At 40.2% G+C, this 20203-nt stretch overlaps 1 long non-coding RNA gene across 1 annotated transcript in view; it reads right to left on the bottom strand.

Moving 5' to 3' along the window:
* Positions 1–251: 251 nt before the first annotated feature.
* LOC146999076 (uncharacterized) overlaps positions 252–20203 on the bottom strand; it is a 201910-nt gene continuing 181958 nt past the window's right edge. Inside the window, exon 3 of the long non-coding RNA XR_015039401.1 lies at positions 252–694. This is a non-coding gene — a long non-coding RNA (uncharacterized LOC146999076). The remainder of the gene's footprint in view (positions 695–20203) is intronic.

Here is a 20203-nt window from a genome sequence, read left to right as displayed (position 1 = left end):
GGGGTGGGGGAGGAAATATTGTATTTTTATGATTTCAACTAATTTACTTAATGCCGATAAGCCTTTTATTACTACGTGTAAAGGTAATGACCAGTTACATTTAGAGTTACTATGTTACTACAAGAGCGAAGCTCCCAGCTTCTCTGACCGATGATTCAGCCTCAAAGCTTTTAGAGGCCAGCCCGACAGAACAAAAACGAACTGAAAAAAAAAGAATAAACAGTTAAACATGTTTCATTTAGAGTAACATTTATACATACAATTTATACATTATATTGCAATAAAGTTACATTTAGAAGGTCAACAAATTACTTGTTCTAATATACACTTGAACTCCTTTTCTGCTTCATCATAAATTTCGGATCAGAGTCGTCTTGCTTTGGAGCGGGATGGTTGTCCTATAGTTTCGATGTGCCATCCAGGTATAGTGGTTAGGGGAGCCGACTTCGATACAAAAGAGAACAGGTTCAAATCCCGGAGAAGGCATTGTTGTCAAAACATCGCAAGTGGATTGGTATGTAAGGTCTTACGGGGCAGTGCAAGCAGCAGGCTTTAATACTCTTTGGCAGATCAGGCGAAATAAAAGTCAGGATTGTATGCTTAGTTCCGATTACTTGAAATTCTTTGCGCATCTTGATCCGTCTCGCTGCACAGACATCATGGCTGCACAGACATGGGCAGACTGTTTCATCTTCTGAAACGAAAGAAGACCAACATCAGAAATAACTCCACAACAGTAATTTAGAGCTTTATGGGCAGGCACATTGACATCAACTTGATCAAATAATTTTAATGCCAGGAAATTAGCAAATTGAATTGAAGAATCAATTTCAGTTAAGAGATCTCAAGATCGCAACTGTTATCTTTTTTGGGGCCGGGAGGGGGTCTGAATAGAAGACTGTATAAGCTTTTGAAACAAGAAGGAAGACATTTTTTTATTGGTCTTCTGTATAATTAGTAATTGCAAGGAAAAGATCTTTTTTTTTCAGAATTCGTATTTTTTTCAGAATTCGCTCCTTTTCATTAGTATTTGGATTTGGGAAATTTTAATTTTCTGCATTTGTTGTACTCATTGAGGGGAAAAAAGTATTCGGACCCGGCAGCCCCATCCACCACGGAGTTTAACAAAGGGATGGAATTCCTACGCCAGGTTTAACCGGGGCCTATATACAATCGGAAATCCCGAAAACTTTCCAGGAACTCTCTAAAGCTTATCCCCAAGCCACAGATCCTCAGGGGGAGTGATCAGTGGATTTACACTAGCGGGAACAGCTAAATGCTTCCCGTTAAAATCTAAAGCAGTGTTGTCCAAAGCAATGTGTTGGGGACAGTACCTCGTCCCTCAACTACAAAACGTTTCTCAACTACTTCTTTCCGGGCTTACAGATCACAATGCAAAGCAAACGCGTACGCAGCTTTCTCTCCATGAGAAACTAAAGACAAAGAAATAAAGCAAAACATGAGCGCCAATTTTCGAAATAGAAACCATAGGTGCGTTGAAAATGGAAAAAGAACTAATAAAGAGAGACGGAAAAGAAAAGGAAGAAAGGTCATTAGAGCTCAGGTATAATAACCCCGTTTCACCCCAAGAAGCTGATCTCTTGAAATGATAGGTCGGGATACCTTGGGATTGCCACACGCGTACTTACAAAGAGTAAGCCCCATGAGGGAGAAATTTTAAGTAAATATATTCTTGTAGTAATATAGGGGTGTCATTCATTGAAACAGTTTGCCATTAATATTCATTAAGGAATTTCCACAGTTTTTGAAAATTTTGATGTGGAAGGCTTTTGGATCACTCTGTGTAATAACAAAAAAGTCTTGCCGAAAGAATGCAGAATGAAAATATAATTCTTTTTTATGCATTGGAAAACGAAATAATTTCAAGAGAATTATTTGAACGCCATTTTTGTTTAACTGCGGTGATTAGAACAGAACTTAAAATATTTCAAATAGGCTTATTTGAGACGAAGCGTTATGACATCTCATTAGTTATTCAGAATATTTTCCTTTACAACGATCAGATAAATAACAGTTATGAATAAAGTTTAGATATTGAATAAATGTTTTGCTAAAAAGGAATCTTTGAAGTTTACATAAATACTCATTTGGTTAATTACCTCTGAATAATTGATTCTGTATGAAGAAGAATTAAATATATGAACATGGAACTTCTCCATGCTGAATCAAAAATTTAAAGTTCATTTGCTATGAATTAAAGCATTTCCCATTCTTTCATAATCCGCTCATTCAATAAATACACTTAAAATATTTCAATAATACAAAGTTAATACAACAGTAAAACAGCCTCTTTAAAACTCATTTTAGTTAAATTTTGCACAAGGTTTTAAAAACTGCATTCAAGAAAAGAATTATCTTTCATTCTTCTACAAGTACGTTAGTAGAATCTGTTACTGATAACACACATTATTAAAGAAATTAGAGTAACCTTAAATAATTAAAAATAGAATCTGAAGTCTGCAGATTATATTATCCTTTAGGCGGAAAGAAGCTTCTCAAGTGCTTCAGAGTTTAAAAATTGCTTTAAAACAATATAAATTAATCTTAAATAATAATAATTAAACGAAGAAAAATACATTTATTTATAATTGCTCAGGGTAATTTGCATTAAGAGAGATTGAAATATTTGAACTAACAAATTAGGCTGTATTGCTTAATGACAAAAGGGAGTTTCGTTTCGGAAACAGCTTTTATAATTTAATTATTGATGGTTGTACTTCTCGGCAGCCTCCTGAGTGATTCTAGTTGGCTTTAGTTAAATTACAAAATAAAATTTAGGATTTATGATTATTAGTTAACAACATTTCCCATGACAATGTTTTATTTTTATTAAATATTTGGAACTTACTCAAATAAAGCAACAACATAGCAATAAAACAAATTTACCAAATATTAAAAAAATAGCGATGCTATGAAGTAAAATAATGCAATATAATTCCCCAGATTATATCGAATATTTAAAATATAGCAATCTTATTAAATACATTCAGCAGTTAACAAACCAATAATAACGTTACCGAAAACAAGCTAGTAATAATCTACTAATTGCACATTTCTACATGTAATAAAAGGAACAGTCTGTGTGCGTGTCTTTCGTTTGTGCTGCGCGTAAGCCTACTCCGGCCTACGAAAATTGGTACATCTCGAAGCGATTTTTTCAAACTTCGAATGATATTTTTTAAAAATTATATGTGTTTTGATGAAATCGTATCAAATCGATGGCACGCAACCATTGTTGCTGATATATCACTGTTGCTATTGTTGCTGATATATCACTGTTGCTATTCTTGCTGATATATTACTGTTGCCATTGTTGCTGATATCAGCACTGTTGCCACTCGGAAAAATGAGGGTGATAATTCTGTGCAGTTTTTGAATTTAATGTTTCGCTTGGATACTGGACATTATCGAGAGGTACTTGGATACGACGTTTGTCGGCAGGACGTTTGCTGAGAGGTTTGTCGAGAGAACGTTTGTTTTTCGGTACATTTAAAAGCCAGACGAAGGCTGTTGTTATAGTATTTACAATGCATAACTATACAATATTAAAATATTCGTATCACCTTTAATATTGTTGCGTACGGGTTCGTTATGAAATGAATGCACAAGTCCGATGAAAAATGAACAAAAATTTATTATTATCACAACAAAAATGCTTAAATTTTCTCAAATTATCATGCAGTATTACAATATCTCACAGTAGTTATCTTTTAACTACTCAAATATCCAATAGAACGTAATTCAAAACAGCTAAAGAACGCTAATCCGCGAATTCGCTGCAATCAACAACAGTAGTTTTCTAAACAACAACAAACTAAGCAACTACTACAAACTGAGATGTTTTCCTCCTTTTATAAGATTTTAAAATCACGCGCTAGAATTTTCCAGTACTTTCTCGAAATAAAAAGAGATATTTATTTATTTAATGCACGCGCTCTTGTATTTTCAATTTTCCGGCTTAGCTTTCTTTTAATATTCGTCACGCGCTGCACTGCGCGAGAAATAAAACCATTTAATTTCTAATTGAACTAACATTAGCTTTTTAAATACCAAATTCGTAACACTGCCCCCTTCCCAAGGACTGCACGTCCCGGGCAGTACAATCCCTGGACAGGAAGCAAAACTTACAACTGTGGCATAAATGCATTAATAAGCATTACATTACAATAATAAACAACATGAACAATAAATGCAATACATAAAACAAATCAAATGCTATCAAATACAAATCAAATACACATTTAAAAACAAAAATGGACCATGGTCTTTTATACTATTTACAATTATTTACATTATGTACTATGGCCATAGTAATGAGCTAACCTGTCGTAATGAACGACTTTAGGTTTAGAGTTCGAAGACTTACGAATCCGAACCATGACGTCATTTAGCCTGTTTAGGATTGTGTGCGAACCATCCCAAGGTGACTGTAAATCAGGCCTGACTCCTTTTCGTCGAATCGGGTTCCACAACCACACCTTGTCTCCTTCGTTGGATCTATGTCCAGCAGCTCTCGTGTTGTATCTGGTCTTCACTTTCTCCGTCGCCAAGTTCACTCGCTTTCGTGCGGAACGGTGCATCACTTCAAAACGGGCCTTGACATCTTGGATGTGTTCCTCAGGCGATGAAGGCGCATCCGTACGGCGATGAAACAGGCGGTCACAAGGCAGACGAAGGTCTCGACCGAAGAGCATCTGAGATGGAGAATAGCTGGTAGTCTGGTGTTTCTTTTCGACCCTAGCATGATTTCGGCTGTTTCTCGAGCTGGTTCTTTCGGACAAAGCGTCGGCATTTCCAGGTGAGGATCCCTTCTTAGGATGGATAGTCATGTCTTCAGATCCTGAAAGCAGTTTGTTGTTTTTCAAGTCTAAGGAAAAATTGTATTTCCTTAAAAAGTCCAATCCGAGTATGCATGGATCTGTAATATCCGCCACATATGCCGTGTGATGGTAGGCGGCACTTCCAAACGTGATGTTTACGTTTAACTTCCCAGTTATGTCGATCTTGTCACCAGACGCAGTCTGAAGGGTAACACAGGATGGCGTCCAAATAAGTTTATCTTTAAACTGTTCAGCTAAATCTTTCCTAATGATGATAACATTAGCTCCTGTGTCAATGATCATTCTGCAAGGAACTCCATCGATATTCCCATTGATGGACAGTCCGTTATTGTTGCCACTCACTGTATAAATTTTAAGAGCTTTAAAACAAGGTTTTTCACTATCTGGCAACCTCCGTTCCTCGATATGGTCACTAATTTGTTTACTGCGTTGTTGCTGGGAAATGGTCTTATTTTCCGTACCTCGGGGTGTTCTGCAGTTTCTTCGTATGTGGCCTTCAACTCCGCAGTTCCAGCACTTTAGAATTAGTTTCTTTTCACTTCTGTTCCGTCTCAAGCCACTGACTTGTCTGGTAAAATCATCTGCTTTATATTCCGTACCCTGGGGAGTTCTGCAATTCCGTCTTAGGTGACCTTCACTACCACATCTCCAACACCTTAGAGCCACTTTCTTCTCGCTCCTACTCCGTATCAAATCTTCGACTTGTCTGGCTAAATCATCTAAACGAGCCATCAGTTGATCCACTGGCTCATGGACTCGCACAGCTCTAACTGGGTAGCGATCTCTACTAGTTGCTTGCTGGGCTGCCTCGAACTTCATGGCGTACAACAGAGCGCTTTTTAAATCTTTTACATCCGCCATTCGTAGAGCTTTCTGTATTTCAGTATCTCGGATGCCGTCGATAAATTATTGCAAGGACAGGATTTCCCTTGTTTCTGTCGGGCATTCCGAAAAGGCGAGATGGGACAGCCTTTCAACATCCGCAGCGAGCTCCTGAAGTGTTTCGGTAGGCTTCTGTTGACGAGATTTTAATTGGAGCCTGCTGTAGTCTTTTAAACACTTCTCCCCAAAGCGCAACTCCAAGGCGCCGGACAGAGCTTCGAAATCTAACCTTTTGTTTTCGGGAAGAGTCTGAAGGATATCCGCTGCGTCGGCTCTTAGAGAAGCGGCGAGATGACAGGCCTTAGCTTGGAAATCCCATCCATTCGCATCCGCCACGATAGAAAATTGTGTCTTATACACCTGCCAGGAGGTCTTCCCATCATATGTGGATAGCTTCAGAGGTGGACGAGCAGGCATTGGTAAGAATTTAAAATCATCACTCCTGCTCCCTGCCGACGCTACGAATTTCTTTAAAGTATCCATTTCTTTGGCAACTGCAGAAACTCTCTCATCAATTTGTTCTTTTACAGAAGAAACTCTTTCTTCTATTTCTTCTTTCACCGAAGAAACTCTTTCTTCAATATGTCCAACTTTATTTTCAACTGCGTCAATTCTGCCTTCCATAGCTTCAAATTTATTTTCTATTATGCAAGTAATTTCTCTTTTCATTTCTTCTTGACCAGCTTGAACGGCTTTCATTTCGTCCTTAACGGATTCCTGGCCCAATTTCATTTCTTCCTTAACGGATTCCTGGCCCAATTTCATTTCTTCCTTAAATGATGCTTGGCCAGCTTCCATCTTTTCTTGGAATGCAGCAAAAGCACTAATGAGCTGTCTCAATTGTTCTTCCATCGCTCTTGTTATTGGCATTCAAATCCCACCGCTGCCACCAAAAATTGTTGCGTGCGTACGGGTTCGTTATGAAATGAATGCACAAGTCCGATGAAAAATGAACAAAAATTTATTATTATCACAACAAAAATGCTTAAATTTTCTCAAATTATCATGCGGTATTACAATATCTCACAGTAGTTATCTTTTAACTACTCAAATATCCAATAGAACGTAATTCAAAACAGCTAAAGAACGCTAATCCGCGAATTCGCTACAATCAACAACAGTAGTTTTCTAAACAACAACAAACTAAGCAACTACTACAAACTGAGATGTTTTCCTCCTTTTATAAGATTTTAAAATCACGCGCTAGAATTTTCCAGTACTTTTTCGAAATAAAAAGAGATATTTATTTATTTAATGCACGCGCTCTTGTATTTTCAATTTTCCGGCTTAGCTTTCTTTTAATATTCGTCACGCGCTGCACTGCGCGAGAAATAAAACCATTTAATTTCTAATTGAACTAACATTAGCTTTTTAAATACCAAATTCGTAACACTGCCCCCTTCCCAAGGACTGCACGTCCCGGGCAGTACAATCCCTGGACAGGAAGCAAAACTTACAACTGTGGCATAAATGCATTAATAAGCATTACATTACAATAATAAACAACATGAACAATAAATGCAATACATAAAACAAATCAAATGCTATCAAATACAAATCAAATACACATTTAAAAACAAAAATGGACCATGGTCTTTTATACTATTTACAATTATTTACATTATGTACTATGGCCATAGTAATGAGCTAACCTGTCGTAATGAACGACTTTAGGTTTAGAGTTCGAAGACTTACGAATCCGAACCATGACGTCATTTACCCTGTTTAGGATTGTGTGCGAACCATCCCAAGGTGACTGTAAATCAGGCCTGACTCCTTTTCGTCGAATCGGGTTCCACAACCACACCTTGTCTCCTTCGTTGGATCTATGTCCAGCAGCTCTCGTGTTGTATCTGGTCTTCACTTTCTCCGTCGCCAAGTTCACTCGCTTTCGTGCGGAACGGTGCATCACTTCAAAACGGGCCTTGACATCTTGGATGTGTTCCTCAGGCGATGAAGGTGCATCCGTACGGCGATGAAACAGGCGGTCACAAGGCAGACGAAGGTCTCGACCGAAGAGCATCTGAGATGGAGAATAGCTGGTAGTCTGGTGTTTCTTTTCGACCCTAGCATGATTTCGGCTGTTTCTCGAGCTGGTTCTTTCGGACAAAGCGTCGGCATTTCCAGGTGAGGATCCCTTCTTAGGATGGATAGTCATGTCTTCAGATCCTGAAAGCAGTTTGTTGTTTTTCAAGTCTAAGGAAAAATTGTATTTCCTTAAAAAGTCCAATCCGAGTATGCATGGATCTGTAATATCCGCCACATATGCCGTGTGATGGTAGGCGGCACTTCCAAACGTGATGTTTACGTTTAACTTCCCAGTTATGTCGATCTTGTCACCAGACGCAGTCTGAAGGGTAACACAGGATGGCGTCCAAATAAGTTTATCTTTAAACTGTTCAGCTAAATCTTTCCTAATGATGGTAACATTAGCTCCTGTGTCAATGATCATTCTGCAAGGAACTCCATCGATATTCCCATTGATGGACAGTCCGTTATTGTTGCCACTCACTGTATAAATTTTAAGAGCTTTAAAACAAGGTTTTTCACTATCTGGCAACCTCCGTTCCTCGATATGGTCACTAATTTGTTTACTGCGTTGTTGCTGGGAAATGGTCTTATTTTCCGTACCTCGGGGTGTTCTGCAGTTTCTTCGTATGTGGCCTTCAACTCCGCAGTTCCAGCACTTTAGAATTAGTTTCTTTTCACTTCTGTTCCGTCTCAAGCCACTGACTTGTCTGGTAAAATCATCTGCTTTATATTCCGTACCCTGGGGAGTTCTGCAATTCCGTCTTAGGTGACCTTCACTACCACATCTCCAACACCTTAGAGCCACTTTCTTCTCGCTCCTACTCCGTATCAAATCTTCGACTTGTCTGGCTAAATCATCTAAACGAGCCATCAGTTGATCCACTGGCTCATGGACTCGCACAGCTCTAACTGGGTAGCGATCTCTACTAGTTGCTTGCTGGGCTGCCTCGAACTTCATGGCGTACAACAGAGCGCTTTTTAAATCTTTTACATCCGCCATTCGTAGAGCTTTCTGTATTTCAGTATCTCGGATGCCGTCGATAAAGTATTGCAAGGACAGGATTTCCCTTGTTTCTGTCGGGCATTCCGAAAAGGCGAGATGGGACAGCCTTTCAACATCCGCGGCAAGCTCCTGAAGTGTTTCGGTAGGCTTCTGTTGACGAGATTTTAATTGGAGCCTGCTGTAGTCTTTTAAACACTTCTCCCCAAAGCGCAACTCCAAGGCGCCGGACAGAGCTTCGAAATCTAACCTTTTGTTTTCGGGAAGAGTCTGAAGGATATCCGCTGCGTCGGCTCTTAGAGAAGCGGCGAGATGACAGGCCTTAGCTTGGGAATCCCATCCATTCGCATCCGCCACGATAGAAAATTGTGTCTTATACACCTGCCAGGAGGTCTTCCCATCATATGTGGATAGCTTCAGAGGTGGACGAGCAGGCATTGGTAAGAATTTAAAATCATCACTCCTGCTCCCTGCCGACGCTACGAATTTCTTTAAAGTATCCATTTCTTTGGCAACTGCAGAAACTCTCTCATCAATTTGTTCTTTTACAGAAGAAACTCTTTCTTCTATTTCTTCTTTCACCGAAGAAACTCTTTCTTCAATATGTCCAACTTTATTTTCAACTGCGTCAATTCTGCCTTCCATAGCTTCAAATTTATTTTCTATTATGCAAGTAATTTCTCTTTTCATTTCTTCTTGACCAGCTTGAACGGCTTTCATTTCGTCCTTAACGGATTCCTGGCCCAATTTCATTTCTTCCTTAACGGATTCCTGGCCCAATTTCATTTCTTCCTTAAATGATGCTTGGCCAGCTTCCATCTTTTCTTGGAATGCAGCAAAAGCACTAATGAGCTGTCTCAATTGTTCTTCCATCGCTCTTGTTATTGGCATTCAAATCCCACCGCTGCCACCAAAAATTGTTGCGTGCGTACGGGTTCGTTATGAAATGAATGCACAAGTCCGATGAAAAATGAACAAAAATTTATTATTATCACAACAAAAATGCTTAAATTTTCTCAAATTATCATGCAGTATTACAATATCTCACAGTAGTTATCTTTTAACTACTCAAATATCCAATAGAACGTAATTCAAAACAGCTAAAGAACGCTAATCCGCGAATTCGCTACAATCAACAACAGTAGTTTTCTAAACAACAACAAACTAAGCAACTACTACAAACTGAGATGTTTTCCTCCTTTTATAAGATTTTAAAATCACGCGCTAGAATTTTCCAGTACTTTCTCGAAATAAAAAGAGATATTTATTTATTTAATGCACGCGCTCTTGTATTTTCAATTTTCCGGCTTAGCTTTCTTTTAATATTCGTCACGCGCTGCACTGCGCGAGAAATAAAACCATTTAATTTCTAATTGAACTAACATTAGCTTTTTAAATACCAAATTCGTAACACTGCCCCCTTCCCAAGGACTGCACGTCCCGGGCAGTACAATCCCTGGACAGGAAGCAAAACTTACAACTGTGGCATAAATGCATTAATAAGCATTACATTACAATAATAAACAACATGAACAATAAATGCAATACATAAAACAAATCAAATGCTATCAAATACAAATCAAATACACATTTAAAAACAAAAATGGACCATGGTCTTTTATACTATTTACAATTATTTACATTATGTACTATGGCCATAGTAATGAGCTAACCTGTCGTAATGAACGACTTTAGGTTTAGAGTTCGAAGACTTACGAATCCGAACCATGACGTCATTTAGCCTGTTTAGGATTGTGTGCGAACCATCCCAAGGTGACTGTAAATCAGGCCTGACTCCTTTTCGTCGAATCGGGTTCCACAACCACACCTTGTCTCCTTCGTTGGATCTATGTCCAGCAGCTCTCGTGTTGTATCTGGTCTTCACTTTCTCCGTCGCCAAGTTCACTCGCTTTCGTGCGGAACGGTGCATCACTTCAAAACGGGCCTTGACATCTTGGATGTGTTCCTCAGGCGATGAAGGCGCATCCGTACGGCGATGAAACAGGCGGTCACAAGGCAGACGAAGGTCTCGACCGAAGAGCATCTGAGATGGAGAATAGCTGGTAGTCTGGTGTTTCTTTTCGACCCTAGCATGATTTCGGCTGTTTCTCGAGCTGGTTCTTTCGGACAAAGCGTCGGCATTTCCAGGTGAGGATCCCTTCTTAGGATGGATAGTCATGTCTTCAGATCCTGAAAGCAGTTTGTTGTTTTTCAAGTCTAAGGAAAAATTGTATTTCCTTAAAAAGTCCAATCCGAGTATGCATGGATCTGTAATATCCGCCACATATGCCGTGTGATGGTAGGCGGCACTTCCAAACGTGATGTTTACGTTTAACTTCCCAGTTATGTCGATCTTGTCACCAGACGCAGTCTGAAGGGTAACACAGGATGGCGTCCAAATAAGTTTATCTTTAAACTGTTCAGCTAAATCTTTCCTAATGATGGTAACATTAGCTCCTGTGTCAATGATCATTCTGCAAGGAACTCCATCGATATTCCCATTGATGGACAGTCCGTTATTGTTGCCACTCACTGTATAAATTTTAAGAGCTTTAAAACAAGGTTTTTCACTATCTGGCAACCTCCGTTCCTCGATATGGTCACTAATTTGTTTACTGCGTTGTTGCTGGGAAATGGTCTTATTTTCCGTACCTCGGGGTGTTCTGCAGTTTCTTCGTATGTGGCCTTCAACTCCGCAGTTCCAGCACTTTAGAATTAGTTTCTTTTCACTTCTGTTCCGTCTCAAGCCACTGACTTGTCTGGTAAAATCATCTGCTTTATATTCCGTACCCTGGGGAGTTCTGCAATTCCGTCTTAGGTGACCTTCACTACCACATCTCCAACACCTTAGAGCCACTTTCTTCTCGCTCCTACTCCGTATCAAATCTTCGACTTGTCTGGCTAAATCATCTAAACGAGCCATCAGTTGATCCACTGGCTCATGGACTCGCACAGCTCTAACTGGGTAGCGATCTCTACTAGTTGCTTGCTGGGCTGCCTCGAACTTCATGGCGTACAACAGAGCGCTTTTTAAATCTTTTACATCCGCCATTCGTAGAGCTTTCTGTATTTCAGTATCTCGGATGCCGTCGATAAAGTATTGCAAGGACAGGATTTCCCTTGTTTCTGTCGGGCATTCCGAAAAGGCGAGATGGGACAGCCTTTCAACATCCGCGGCAAGCTCCTGAAGTGTTTCGGTAGGCTTCTGTTGACGAGATTTTAATTGGAGCCTGCTGTAGTCTTTTAAACACTTCTCCCCAAAGCGCAACTCCAAGGCGCCGGACAGAGCTTCGAAATCTAACCTTTTGTTTTCGGGAAGAGTCTGAAGGATATCCGCTGCGTCGGCTCTTAGAGAAGCGGCGAGATGACAGGCCTTAGCTTGGGAATCCCATCCATTCGCATCCGCCACGATAGAAAATTGTGTCTTATACACCTGCCAGGAGGTCTTCCCATCATATGTGGATAGCTTCAGAGGTGGACGAGCAGGCATTGGTAAGAATTTAAAATCATCACTCCTGCTCCCTGCCGACGCTACGAATTTCTTTAAAGTATCCATTTCTTTGGCAACTGCAGAAACTCTCTCATCAATTTGTTCTTTTACAGAAGAAACTCTTTCTTCTATTTCTTCTTTCACCGAAGAAACTCTTTCTTCAATATGTCCAACTTTATTTTCAACTGCGTCAATTCTGCCTTCCATAGCTTCAAATTTATTTTCTATTATGCAAGTAATTTCTCTTTTCATTTCTTCTTGACCAGCTTGAACGGCTTTCATTTCGTCCTTAACGGATTCCTGGCCCAATTTCATTTCTTCCTTAACGGATTCCTGGCCCAATTTCATTTCTTCCTTAAATGATGCTTGGCCAGCTTCCATCTTTTCTTGGAATGCAGCAAAAGCACTAATGAGCTGTCTCAATTGTTCTTCCATCGCTCTTGTTATTGGCATTCAAATCCCACCGCTGCCACCAAAAATTGTTGCGTGCGTACGGGTTCGTTATGAAATGAATGCACAAGTCCGATGAAAAATGAACAAAAATTTATTATTATCACAACAAAAATGCTTAAATTTTCTCAAATTATCATGCAGTATTACAATATCTCACAGTAGTTATCTTTTAACTACTCAAATATCCAATAGAACGTAATTCAAAACAGCTAAAGAACGCTAATCCGCGAATTCGCTACAATCAACAACAGTAGTTTTCTAAACAACAACAAACTAAGCAACTACTACAAACTGAGATGTTTTCCTCCTTTTATAAGATTTTAAAATCACGCGCTAGAATTTTCCAGTACTTTCTCGAAATAAAAAGAGATATTTATTTATTTAATGCACGCGCTCTTGTATTTTCAATTTTCCGGCTTAGCTTTCTTTTAATATTCGTCACGCGCTGCACTGCGCGAGAAATAAAACCATTTAATTTCTAATTGAACTAACATTAGCTTTTTAAATACCAAATTCGTAACACTGCCCCCTTCCCAAGGACTGCACGTCCCGGGCAGTACAATCCCTGGACAGGAAGCAAAACTTACAACTGTGGCATAAATGCATTAATAAGCATTACATTACAATAATAAACAACATGAACAATAAATGCAATACATAAAACAAATCAAATGCTATCAAATACAAATCAAATACACATTTAAAAACAAAAATGGACCATGGTCTTTTATACTATTTACAATTATTTACATTATGTACTATGGCCATAGTAATGAGCTAACCTGTCGTAATGAACGACTTTAGGTTTAGAGTTCGAAGACTTACGAATCCGAACCATGACGTCATTTAGCCTGTTTAGGATTGTGTGCGAACCATCCCAAGGTGACTGTAAATCAGGCCTGACTCCTTTTCGTCGAATCGGGTTCCACAACCACACCTTGTCTCCTTCGTTGGATCTATGTCCAGCAGCTCTCGTGTTGTATCTGGTCTTCACTTTCTCCGTCGCCAAGTTCACTCGCTTTCGTGCGGAACGGTGCATCACTTCAAAACGGGCCTTGACATCTTGGATGTGTTCCTCAGGCGATGAAGGCGCATCCGTACGGCGATGAAACAGGCGGTCACAAGGCAGACGAAGGTCTCGACCGAAGAGCATCTGAGATGGAGAATAGCTGGTAGTCTGGTGTTTCTTTTCGACCCTAGCATGATTTCGGCTGTTTCTCGAGCTGGTTCTTTCGGACAAAGCGTCGGCATTTCCAGGTGAGGATCCCTTCTTAGGATGGATAGTCATGTCTTCAGATCCTGAAAGCAGTTTGTTGTTTTTCAAGTCTAAGGAAAAATTGTATTTCCTTAAAAAGTCCAATCCGAGTATGCATGGATCTGTAATATCCGCCACATATGCCGTGTGATGGTAGGCGGCACTTCCAAACGTGATGTTTACGTTTAACTTCCCAGTTATGTCGATCTTGTCACCAGACGCAGTCTGAAGGGTAACACAGGATGGCGTCCAAATAAGTTTATCTTTAAACTGTTCAGCTAAATCTTTCCTAATGATGGTAACATTAGCTCCTGTGTCAATGATCATTCTGCAAGGAACTCCATCGATATTCCCATTGATGGACAGTCCGTTATTGTTGCCACACACTGTATAAATTTTAAGAGCTTTAAAACAAGGTTTTTCACTATCTGGCAACCTCCGTTCCTCGATATGGTCACTAATTTGTTTACTGCGTTGTTGCTGGGAAATGGTCTTATTTTCCGTACCTCGGGGTGTTCTGCAGTTTCTTCGTATGTGGCCTTCAACTCCGCAGTTCCAGCACTTTAGAATTAGTTTCTTTTCACTTCTGTTCCGTTTCAAGCCACTGACCTGTCTGGTAAAATCATCTGCTTTATATTCCGTACTCTGGGGAGTTCTGCAATTCCGTCTTAGGTGACCTTCACTACCACATCTCCAACACCTTAGAGCCACTTTCTTCTCGCTCCTACTCCGTATCAAATCTTCGACTTGTCTGGCTAAATCATCTAAACGAGCCATCAGTTGATCCACTGGCTCATGGACTCGCACAGCTCTAACTGGGTAGCGATCTCTACTAGTTGCTTGCTGGGCTGCCTCGAACTTCATGGCGTACAACAGAGCGCTTTTTAAATCTTTTACATCCGCCATTCGTAGAGCTTTCTGTATTTCAGTATCTCGGATGCCGTCGATAAAGTATTGCAAGGACAGGATTTCCCTTGTTTCTGTCGGGCATTCCGAAAAGGCGAGATGGGACAGCCTTTCAACATCCGCGGCGAGCTCCTGAAGTGTTTCGGTAGGCTTCTGTTGACGAGATTTTAATTGGAGCCTGCTGTAGTCTTTTAAACACTTCTCCCCAAAGCGCAACTCCAAGGCGCCGGACAGAGCTTCGAAATCTAACCTTTTGTTTTCGGGAAGAGTCTGAAGGATATCCGCTGCGTCGGCTCTTAGAGAAGCGGCGAGATGACAGGCCTTAGCTTGGGAATCCCATCCATTCGCATCCGCCACGATAGAAAATTGTGTCTTATACACCTGCCAGGAGGTCTTCCCATCATATGTGGATAGCTTCAGAGGTGGACGAGCAGGCATTGGTAAGAATTTAAAATCATCACTCCTGCTCCCTGCCGACGCTACGAATTTCTTTAAAGTATCCATTTCTTTGGCAACTGCAGAAACTCTCTCATCAATTTGTTCTTTTACAGAAGAAACTCTTTCTTCTATTTCTTCTTTCACCGAAGAAACTCTTTCTTCAATATGTCCAACTTTATTTTCAACTGCGTCAATTCTGCCTTCCATAGCTTCAAATTTATTTTCTATTATGCAAGTAATTTCTCTTTTCATTTCTTCTTGACCAGCTTGAACGGCTTTCATTTCGTCCTTAACGGATTCCTGGCCCAATTTCATTTCTTCCTTAACGGATTCCTGGCCCAATTTCATTTCTTCCTTAAATGATGCTTGGCCAGCTTCCATCTTTTCTTGGAATGCAGCAAAAGCACTAATGAGCTGTCTCAATTGTTCTTCCATCGCTCTTGTTATTGGCATTCAAATCCCACCGCTGCCACCAAAAATTGTTGCGTGCGTACGGGTTCGTTATGAAATGAATGCACAAGTCCGATGAAAAATGAACAAAAATTTATTATTATCACAACAAAAATGCTTAAATTTTCTCAAATTATCATGCAGTATTACAATATCTCACAGTAGTTATCTTTTAACTACTCAAATATCCAATAGAACGTAATTCAAAACAGCTAAAGAACGCTAATCCGCGAATTCGCTACAATCAACAACAGTAGTTTTCTAAACAACAACAAACTAAGCAACTACTACAAACTGAGATGTTTTCCTCCTTTTATAAGATTTTAAAATCACGCGCTAGAATTTTCCAGTACTTTCTCGAAATAAAAAGAGATATTTATTTATTTAATGCACGCGCTCTTGTATTTTCAATTTTCCGGCTTAGCTTTCTTTTAATATTCGTCACGCGCTGCACTGCGCGAGAAATAAAACCATTTAATTTCTAATTGAACTAACATTAGCTTTTTAAATACCAAATTCGTAACACTGCCCCCTTCCCAAGGACTGCACGTCCCGGGCAGTACAATCCCTGGACAGGAAGCAAAACTTACAACTGTGGCATAAATGCATTAATAAGCATTACATTACAATAATAAACAACATGAACAATAAATGCAATACATAAAACAAATCAAATGCTATCAAATACAAATCAAATACACATTTAAAAACAAAAATGGACCATGGTCTTTTATACTATTTACAATTATTTACATTATGTACTATGGCCATAGTAATGAGCTAACCTGTCGTAATGAACGACTTTAGGTTTAGAGTTCGAAGACTTACGAATCCGAACCATGACGTCATTTACCCTGTTTAGGATTGTGTGCGAACCATCCCAAGGTGACTGTAAATCAGGCCTGACTCCTTTTCGTCGAATCGGGTTCCACAACCACACCTTGTCTCCTTCGTTGGATCTATGTCCAGCAGCTCTCGTGTTGTATCTGGTCTTCACTTTCTCCGTCGCCAAGTTCACTCGCTTTCGTGCGGAACGGTGCATCACTTCAAAACGGGCCTTGACATCTTGGATGTGTTCCTCAGGCGATGAAGGCGCATCCGTACGGCGATGAAACAGGCGGTCACAAGGCAGACGAAGGTCTCGACCGAAGAGCATCTGAGATGGAGAATAGCTGGTAGTCTGGTGTTTCTTTTCGACCCTAGCATGATTTCGGCTGTTTCTCGAGCTGGTTCTTTCGGACAAAGCGTCGGCATTTCCAGGTGAGGATCCCTTCTTAGGATGGATAGTCATGTCTTCAGATCCTGAAAGCAGTTTGTTGTTTTTCAAGTCTAAGGAAAAATTGTATTTCCTTAAAAAGTCCAATCCGAGTATGCATGGATCTGTAATATCCGCCACATATGCCGTGTGATGGTAGGCGGCACTTCCAAACGTGATGTTTACGTTTAACTTCCCAGTTATGTCGATCTTGTCACCACACGCAGTCTGAAGGGTAACACAGGATGGCGTCCAAATAAGTTTATCTTTAAACTGTTCAGCTAAATCTTTCCTAATGATGGTAACATTAGCTCCTGTGTCAATGATCATTCTGCAAGGAACTCCATCGATATTCCCATTGATGGACAGTCCGTTATTGTTGCCACTCACTGTATAAATTTTAAGAGCTTTAAAACAAGGTTTTTCACTATCTGGCAACCTCCGTTCCTCGATATGGTCACTAATTTGTTTACTGCGTTGTTGCTGGGAAATGGTCTTATTTTCCGTACCTCGGGGTGTTCTGCAGTTTCTTCGTATGTGGCCTTCAACTCCGCAGTTCCAGCACTTTAGAATTAGTTTCTTTTCACTTCTGTTCCGTTTCAAGCCACTGACCTGTCTGGTAAAATCATCTGCTTTATATTCCGTACTCTGGGGAGTTCTGCAATTCCGTCTTAGGTGACCTTCACTACCACATCTCCAACACCTTAGAGCCACTTTCTTCTCGCTCCTACTCCGTATCAAATCTTCGACTTGTCTGGCTAAATCATCTAAACGAGCCATCAGTTGATCCACTGGCTCATGGACTCGCACAGCTCTAACTGGGTAGCGATCTCTACTAGTTGCTTGCTGGGCTGCCTCGAACTTCATGGCGTACAACAGAGCGCTTTTTAAATCTTTTACATCCGCCATTCGTAGAGCTTTCTGTATTTCAGTATCTCGGATGCCGTCGATAAAGTATTGCAAGGACAGGATTTCCCTTGTTTCTGTCGGGCATTCCGAAAAGGCGAGATGGGACAGCCTTTCAACATCCGCGGCGAGCTCCTGAAGTGTTTCGGTAGGCTTCTGTTGACGAGATTTTAATTGGAGCCTGCTGTAGTCTTTTAAACACTTCTCCCCAAAGCGCAACTCCAAGGCGCCGGACAGAGCTTCGAAATCTAACCTTTTGTTTTCGGGAAGAGTCTGAAGGATATCCGCTGCGTCGGCTCTTAGAGAAGCGGCGAGATGACAGGCCTTAGCTTGGGAATCCCATCCATTCGCATCCGCCACGATAGAAAATTGTGTCTTATACACCTGCCAGGAGGTCTTCCCATCATATGTGGATAGCTTCAGAGGTGGACGAGCAGGCATTGGTAAGAATTTAAAATCATCACTCCTGCTCCCTGCCGACGCTACGAATTTCTTTAAAGTATCCATTTCTTTGGCAACTGCAGAAACTCTCTCATCAATTTGTTCTTTTACAGAAGAAACTCTTTCTTCTATTTCTTCTTTCACCGAAGAAACTCTTTCTTCAATATGTCCAACTTTATTTTCAACTGCGTCAATTCTGCCTTCCATAGCTTCAAATTTATTTTCTATTATGCAAGTAATTTCTCTTTTCATTTCTTCTTGACCAGCTTGAACGGCTTTCATTTCGTCCTTAACGGATTCCTGGCCCAATTTCATTTCTTCCTTAACGGATTCCTGGCCCAATTTCATTTCTTCCTTAAATGATGCTTGGCCAGCTTCCATCTTTTCTTGGAATGCAGCAAAAGCACTAATGAGCTGTCTCAATTGTTCTTCCATCGCTCTTGTTATTGGCATTCAAATCCCACCGCTGCCACCAAAAATTGTTGCGTGCGTACGGGTTCGTTATGAAATGAATGCACAAGTCCGATGAAAAATGAACAAAAATTTATTATTATCACAACAAAAATGCTTAAATTTTCTCAAATTATCATGCAGTATTACAATATCTCACAGTAGTTATCTTTTAACTACTCAAATATCCAATAGAACGTAATTCAAAACAGCTAAAGAACGCTAATCCGCGAATTCGCTACAATCAACAACAGTAGTTTTCTAAACAACAACAAACTAAGCAACTACTACAAACTGAGATGTTTTCCTCCTTTTATAAGATTTTAAAATCACGCGCTAGAATTTTCCAGTACTTTCTCGAAATAAAAAGAGATATTTATTTATTTAATGCACGCGCTCTTGTATTTTCAATTTTCCGGCTTAGCTTTCTTTTAATATTCGTCACGCGCTGCACTGCGCGAGAAATAAAACCATTTAATTTCTAATTGAACTAACATTAGCTTTTTAAATACCAAATTCGTAACACTGCCCCCTTCCCAAGGACTGCACGTCCCGGGCAGTACAATCCCTGGACAGGAAGCAAAACTTACAACTGTGGCATAAATGCATTAATAAGCATTACATTACAATAATAAACAACATGAACAATAAATGCAATACATAAAACAAATCAAATGCTATCAAATACAAATCAAATACACATTTAAAAACAAAAATGGACCATGGTCTTTTATACTATTTACAATTATTTACATTATGTACTATGGCCATAGTAATGAGCTAACCTGTCGTAATGAACGACTTTAGGTTTAGAGTTCGAAGACTTACGAATCCGAACCATGACGTCATTTAGCCTGTTTAGGATTGTGTGCGAACCATCCCAAGGTGACTGTAAATCAGGCCTGACTCCTTTTCGTCGAATCGGGTTCCACAACCACACCTTGTCTCCTTCGTTGGATCTATGTCCAGCAGCTCTCGTGTTGTATCTGGTCTTCACTTTCTCCGTCGCCAAGTTCACTCGCTTTCGTGCGGAACGGTGCATCACTTCAAAACGGGCCTTGACATCTTGGATGTGTTCCTCAGGCGATGAAGGCGCATCCGTACGGCGATGAAACAGGCGGTCACAAGGCAGACGAAGGTCTCGACCGAAGAGCATCTGAGATGGAGAATAGCTGGTAGTCTGGTGTTTCTTTTCGACCCTAGCATGATTTCGGCTGTTTCTCGAGCTGGTTCTTTCGGACAAAGCGTCGGCATTTCCAGGTGAGGATCCCTTCTTAGGATGGATAGTCATGTCTTCAGATCCTGAAAGCAGTTTGTTGTTTTTCAAGTCTAAGGAAAAATTGTATTTCCTTAAAAAGTCCAATCCGAGTATGCATGGATCTGT

Source organism: Stegodyphus dumicola, chromosome 1, assembly GCF_044657685.1.
Source record: "Stegodyphus dumicola isolate Sdum_Otavi_A_Nest chromosome 1, ASM4465768v1".
In the NCBI taxonomy this organism is placed as follows: domain Eukaryota; kingdom Metazoa; phylum Arthropoda; class Arachnida; order Araneae; family Eresidae; genus Stegodyphus; species Stegodyphus dumicola.
This window is presented reverse-complemented; position numbering and strand designations above follow the sequence as displayed.